This window comes from Tarenaya hassleriana, unplaced genomic scaffold, assembly GCF_000463585.1.
Source record: "Tarenaya hassleriana unplaced genomic scaffold, ASM46358v1 Cleome65, whole genome shotgun sequence".
In the NCBI taxonomy this organism is placed as follows: Eukaryota; Viridiplantae; Streptophyta; class Magnoliopsida; order Brassicales; family Cleomaceae; genus Tarenaya; species Tarenaya hassleriana.
In genome coordinates, this window is record NW_010969032.1 from 210715 (window position 1) to 218427 (window position 7713).

Here is a 7713-nt window from a genome sequence, read left to right on the forward strand (position 1 = left end):
GGCATATGGTGAAGCCACATCATCTCCATGTCATCATCCATGTGACATATTTTACATTTTTTCATTCAAAATCTTAATTTAAAAATGATCTTAATTACACAATAGTTAATGATAGTATTAATAAATGTTTGACGTTATGATAAAGCGTAACATGACCATGACCTCTTTAACAAAAAAAAAAAACATGACCATGACCTAAAGCCCACTAAGCACTAAGCCATTTATTATTTCTTTTTATTTTAATTAATTATAATTATTATATATAAAAATGAAACCGTCACTATTCAGAGCAATTCATGATACCTTTTATTTCATAGAGTAAACTATTAAAAAGAAATTTTTTAAAAAACGTAAAAGCATTTAATCCAATAATGACCACATTTATATATTATACTGGAATATCTTCTCCTACGTAACAATCACATTGAAAAACAATACAACCAAAAAAACTTTTAGAATTCCATAAAACCAAAAAAAGACCGTCTCCTATATAACGTTCTCCCTTGGATTCATTGGCATAATGGGAATTGATTCATGTAAGCTATTCGTTCGTGGGACGTGGGATATCGAGGGAGAGAAATGAAAATGTCCGTGGGTATATTCCGAATTTTGGTGAGGTTTTAGAAGCGGTGATCATGAAGGATCGCGTCACTGGTCGTGTCCTCTATTCAGTAAAGAGATCTAACTGTAAGTTTAATCTCTTTGATTTTGAGAATATCCAATCTTATTATATATATGATTTTCTGATTTATTCAATAGTCATTGTTCTATCCTCCAATTGGTTCATTCTCATAAAATCCGACACTTAGAAAGCTCATTTTCTCACACGTTTTTTCCCAGAAAACAAATCAGAAACCTAGCAAAACAAAAACCGTTGAAGGGAAAACTTGTGTCTCACCGTAGGAAAGATGTTGTTCGTATAGAAAATGAGCAGATAAGTCTTACCGCCAACTCCATCACCGACGATGACGCGCTTTATGAATCGGAGCACCTTTCGCTCCGTCTAAAATGCTTCTGCTCCTCCTTCTTCAGTATAAATCCTAATTTTCAGTGGGCAGAGGATTCGGTAGAGAGAGAGCACACGCGATACATGACAATGAAGAAGTAGTGGAAAGAGCCTCACGCCTCCAAATCCCACATGTCCGCATTTCTTGGTCTACCTTATTTTTTTTTTAATAGAAATCATAATAATGTCGTTCAATGCTTATTTCTATTTATCTTTCTTTTCTCATAAAAAAATGATAATTTGGTTTCTCACTGTTACTAAGTTCTTTTAAAAAGAAATTGTTATACGTTTTTAGAAAAATAAATTAATGTGTATGAGTATTATCCATACACAGTTTTATAAGAAATTACATAACTTCTATAATTTGATCGAGCTGAATTGATGATACATTATTATGGCTAACATTTAATATATGATTGCACATGTATAAATCTCCATACATATAATATAAAACGATATCATTACTATTTCAACATTGTATATAAAGAATTATATAAATATCGATAATAAGAGTAGATTTATACACATTTATTTCTACGAGTAACTAAAGATTAGCTGACCATTTATCTCAATTTAATATGACTGATGTATTTCGTTTTGGTCTATAATAGAAATCACATTTAAAACAAAAAAACATTGTTCCAAATGTTTGTGTTCATAGAATCATTTTAAACATTCAGATAGAATTAAAAAATAGAATTATTGTTAACAAAATTTATATTTTATTTTAGGTTATGAGATTTATTTATTTATAGTACAATAATATATAAACTAAAAATATAATGATAAAAAAATATGATAAAACTAAATGATAAAAATTTAATTATGTTTTCGTACAATTATTGTTATATTTACTTTAATATAAAAAATTATATTGAATGGAAGTTAAATTTAACTTGATTCATTCAAATCAAAAAATGTATGTATGTATATAGATTTATTTATTAATTTTATTATTTATTTTTGTATTTGATTATTTATTTTATACATTAATTTACTAAACAAAAAAGGGAGAACATTCTATTATATAACAAATTAGATTTAAAAAAAAATCATTATATAAAATTGTACTACCTCTTACTAAACAAAAAAAAGGGAGAACATTATGTAGTTGAATATGGTGGCACGGTTTCCATTGACTCGGATAGCTACGACCTCTTTCGATCCAACCTCTGCAATCTCCACCAATATGAGTTATGTTCGAATAGTTATAGCCAAAATATGGTATGATTATGTTCCATGCAACTATGTTGGTTGTTAATGGTTAATGGAATTTACATGTATAGAAAATGGGGTTTTAAAAAGAGGGGTTTATTACTAGCTACAGTTTTCATAAAGGGAAAGATGGGTTTTATTTCACGACATAGATGATCAAGGTCCCGTTCTTGGCGGCGAACGGCCGGCCTCTGTGAGAGTGTAGTCACGTCAATTGGATACCGAAGAGAAAAAAGAACCCGTGTTTGGAAATGGGAATAAGGGTGTTCATGCCCAAGATAAGGAAACTCCGAGAAAAACGAGGAGAGCAAGGAGGAGAAGGAGACCGGTATGACTGAGGAGAGAGGTGGATCGGTGAGAGATTGCAGAAGAAGAGAAACAAAGAAGAGAATGTGTTTCAGAAAATGTTCTGAATCCATTGTTGGTGTGGCGAGATTGCAGAAGAAGAAAAAGCAAAGAAGAGAATGTGTTTCAGAAAATGTTCTGAATCCATTGTTGGTGTGTGATATTTTCTTATTCCTTGGTGCGAGATCTTACTCTTTAATTCATGTAAATCTGAAAATTTGGTTTGATACAAGAAACATGGATGAATATAGAAGTGAAAGAACGCACAAATCTGAGGAGAAAAAAAAGTGAGAGAAATCTATGGTAACCGAATGAATCAAAGAGTTGATGAGTATAATTATATTTCAAATATTAATCCAACTCATAAATAAACACGTGTTTAAAAAAAGGTATATAAAAAATCTTATCTATAATATAAAATATGTATAAGTGACTTCAACAAAAAAATGTATAAGTGATACCATGATTTGTTAATGTAAAATGGAGATCTAAAAAATAAAAAACTTACCGTAAATCTAATGATTTAATATTTTTTATATAATTATTAATAATTTTAAATAAATTTTAAATATAAGATTTTTTAATATAAATATAGTAGTTCAAAATTTATGATAATTACTAAATTATCAAATCCATTTGAAATTCAATGATTATATGATCATTCCGTCTCTATTTTTTTTTCATACTCCACCGATTGATCTCGATTATAATTCTAATCTACAGTTCTAACATGCTGTTGATTTTCATATGAGAGAAATTTTAAAGATAATCCAATTATCATAGTTTAGTAGAGATCAATGTTCAAAACCCTAAACGCCAAAGAACAAGCTTGAATTTGGTTTGTATACGATTTAATCGCACCATTTTGAAAGGATTAAGCAACTTAAAAAACTTCGAAAACTGAATTTCAATAGCTAAAGTCCACCTAAACCATATCATATCAAGTATTTTTTATAGAATTGGTAATGGAAAGTAAAAAAATTTAAAATACACTGGAATAATCAAAAGGAGAATGAATGGTTAAAGACTCCTAAATCTGATGGATTTATACACGTAATATAATGATGGATTTATAATAGTTTACTATATTTTCGTTATATCAAATAAATAATCCAAATATTTCCTATGTATATATTAATAAGATAACACAGCTTCAATTCCTTAATAAACATTTTATACTTCTTTATTTAAACATACAAATGCAATTATATTCAACACAAACTCACATAGCATATGACGACAGTCACAAAAAAAAAAACAAAAAAAAAACAAAACAAGGTCTAAATTCCTTTTTGGAGTTAAAAGAAAACAATGGCGATATATTCCTGCGATTATATTCCATCTCATTATCAAGTTATCCAATAATTTTTATTATCAGTATAATTCAAATGTTCTACGATCCGACGTACTATCATTTACATTCAGAACAATAACAATTACAGCTAAAATAAATCATTGAAAATAATTTTATTTACCGTTAGGGGTGGGTACAGATCGAATATTTGAAATTTTTGAGATATCTGTATTCGTATCTGATCCGTATAAATATTAGATTTTATTATCCATATCCGAACCGTAATCTTCGGATATTCGTAATTTCGAATATCCATAACAATTACGGATATTTGCGAATATCCGTATCCGATATAAAAATAGTATAATCATAAATCAAATTAGAAAAAAATTTCAAAAACACAAATAAAATAAATAAGAATCGAGTACAATCTGGTGGAAAACAATCCCTTGGAAAATAATAAAATTTTTGACGAAAAACAATCCAGTGAATAATTTTAAACCGATAAAAAAACCTTCAAATGAAAATTGCAGATTATTCAAATTCTCCAACTCAAAATTTTGGAAATTTGTAAAAAATTTCCAGATCTGTGAAAATATAGAAACTTGAGATAAAGAAATTTTCTTACAAACTAAAACAACGGTGTATAGTTTGTTTAAAAGACAAACCAACACAAATACAAAACTCAGATGAACAAACTCAAACGCCAAAGTTTAATGGAGAGAGAGGTGAGAGGGGTGGACGGAGATAACACAATAATAACCCTGACATTTACATTCTTCAACCTTAACTCTCACAATTGTTTAATTTATATGTTTTAATGGTTCATGCAACTCAAATGCCAATTGTTTAATAGTTTAATATTTACAATGCATAACAATTGTATATAAATTTCAAATATGAATATCACTATAAATGATATATGATTGTTGCTAATATTTTAAAGTATATAATATTGTGTTAGTAACTTCTTATTCAAGACAGATTTATTATTTCACATGTACAATAAATGAGGTGACAATTTAAAGAAAATTAAATTAAAATAAATTATGTATGTGTATATATGTATAGATTAATTTTATTATTTTTATTTTTCTATTTGATTATTTATTTTATTAAATAATTTTATTTTTATTTGTTAATCATATATAGCAATGAAATGTATGTTAGATAGATATATAGAATGAAATCAATTAAATTTTTTTTTAAATACATGTAAAGTAAATGAGAAGTTTTTGAAATGAAAAAATTAATATAAGAAAAATTCAATAAAAATATAATTATGAAAAAAAATTAGACTAAAACTAAATGATAACATAAAATTAACAAACTATCAAAACCATAAGACCAAATCAACAAAATATTCGTATTCAACTCTTTTTATACGAAATATATAAAAAATAATTGATGTAAAAAATTGAACAACGTACAAAAATAAAATTTTAAAATAGTATGCAAAACATAAAATTTATAAAAAAAATTATCCAGCGAATAACATGAAATCGAAATGTGTTAGAAAAAATAAATCACATATAAAATATGGACTTCTTAATTTTGACATAAAATCATAAATTTTGTTTTTTTAGCAAATAAAAAAGATATAGTTTATAAAGTTGGGGTTTAATTCTAATTTCTAATCTAATATGCACTGATATTTATATAATATTCAACATTTGGAGCCTATATGATAAGTAAAAAAATTTTACAAAACAGAAATGATTTATTACAATAAAAGCTAAAAACAAATCGAGCCATACATATAATATCTGAATATATTTAAAAATATTAATATCTAATTGATTTAACGTAAGATATTAATGAATACACATAATCTACATCAAATAACATCATTACATATTAAATTAAGAACCATAAATAAAACTAAGTTTATTGTAGTACTTAAGATTATGTATTCAAATATCAATTTTATCCAACATAACATTGGATGAGATGAGAATGCATCATCAATCTAAAGACATGAGAGAAACTCTAAATATATTGGATGAGATAAATATATTCCATAAAAAAGAGTTAGTTATCATTGACTTCTTATTACATCATGAAAATGCAATTTTATATATAATGAGTTATATGTTTATAAAAATATAATCTTCCAACGGACAATATTATAAGAGAATGTTGTTAAAGAAAAACTATTTCAGAACCATATAGAAAAATATAAAAAATAATTAATGTAAGATATATAATTATTAAAAGTTATTTCAAAATTAAATCAAATACAAATATATATAAATTAACAGATAATAAATTTTATATTTATTTTAAGAAAATGCTATTGTTGGAAACATTAATGCCACCATTTGTACTATACTTAAAAAGAAGTTTTAGATACATTTATATCATAATTTGCTAGCGTTGGCAAATAAAAACAATATCTATTAGATTTATCAATTTTTTTTAAAAAAATAAGATATATTTAGATTTTAAAATTCATATATTTTCTTATACTGTAAATATTATTTGAGCTTTGATCACAATAGGATGAGCAAATTTGTAAATGTTATCATCTAAGTATTATTTTATATTTTTATGTATTAAACAAATAATTTATATCAGTTCTTACTATATTAATGTCACAAATTTTAAAAAACTATAATAAATAACAAAAGTTTCATATCATAAATACATAACTCATTATAAAAACAAATCATATTTATAATATTTAATAATATCATTTTTATTATTATATTATAACTAATTTTATAGAGATCGACAAAAAATCTACAATAAAAAACCTAACGATACACATATTCTTTCGCATCTTAACTTATTTATACAAATAATATAATAACTAATGATGATTTTACAATAATTTTGATATCATTTTTTATAACATTCATACCAACAAATTTTATAAAAATAATATAAATATAAAAAAAAAATAACCCGCGCATCGCGCGGGTATATACCTAGTTTAATTAACAAATTACGTTTTAGCTTAATATCACATAAATCAATTTTCTTCTGATGTGCAAGTAAAGTGCTCAATGATCGGACCATCAACCTCCACCATTTAATTTATATAAATCATTGGACCGCGAACCCACAATAAATATACACACACATATGATTGAGATTAGAAAACAAAAAGAAACTTTAGAATAGAGACCAATTAATGTATTAAGATGACTTTAGAAAGGGTGGTGGACCTTCCGAGTTGAACATCTTTCTTCGAGGCTTAGACAACATTTACTTTGTTAGTTCGTTTCATTTCTAATCTTTTTTATTTTTTTTTAATATTAGCGCAATGTTTTTTTTATTGGATTTTTATATATTTTGATGTAAAAATAAATAATAAAAAAACAGCAAATATTACTGTGTAAATCTTGTCATCTTATGTTTGACGGCACGTGAAACACATACAAGAAGACATATTTCGACAAGTATTTTAATGGCGTGGAAGTAGGTTTGACTCTTCCACCAGGAACAGTTATCTGAATTGCTCCCATGGCAATTATAATTTGATACAACAACAAAAAAGACCCGCGTTTAGCTCAAGCTTGAATTACCAAAGTTCGTTGAAGAAATGGCGATAGCCGAAGAAATAGCCTTTCTCGAAGAAATCGTCCTCTTCGTCCCCATCTACGACCGTGTCTTCGTCCCGATGGCAAGATCTATCACCAAAGAACCTTCAGGAATCACAATGCTACAAAGGGTCGGAGCAGGAAATGGGGTTTTAAAAAGAGGGGTTTATTACTAGCTACAGTTTTCATAAAGGGAAAGATGGGTTTTATTTCACGACATAGATGATCAAGGTCCCGTTCTTGGCGGCGAACGGCCGGCCTCTGTGAGAGTGTAGTCACGTCAATTGGATACCGAAGAGAAAAAAAAC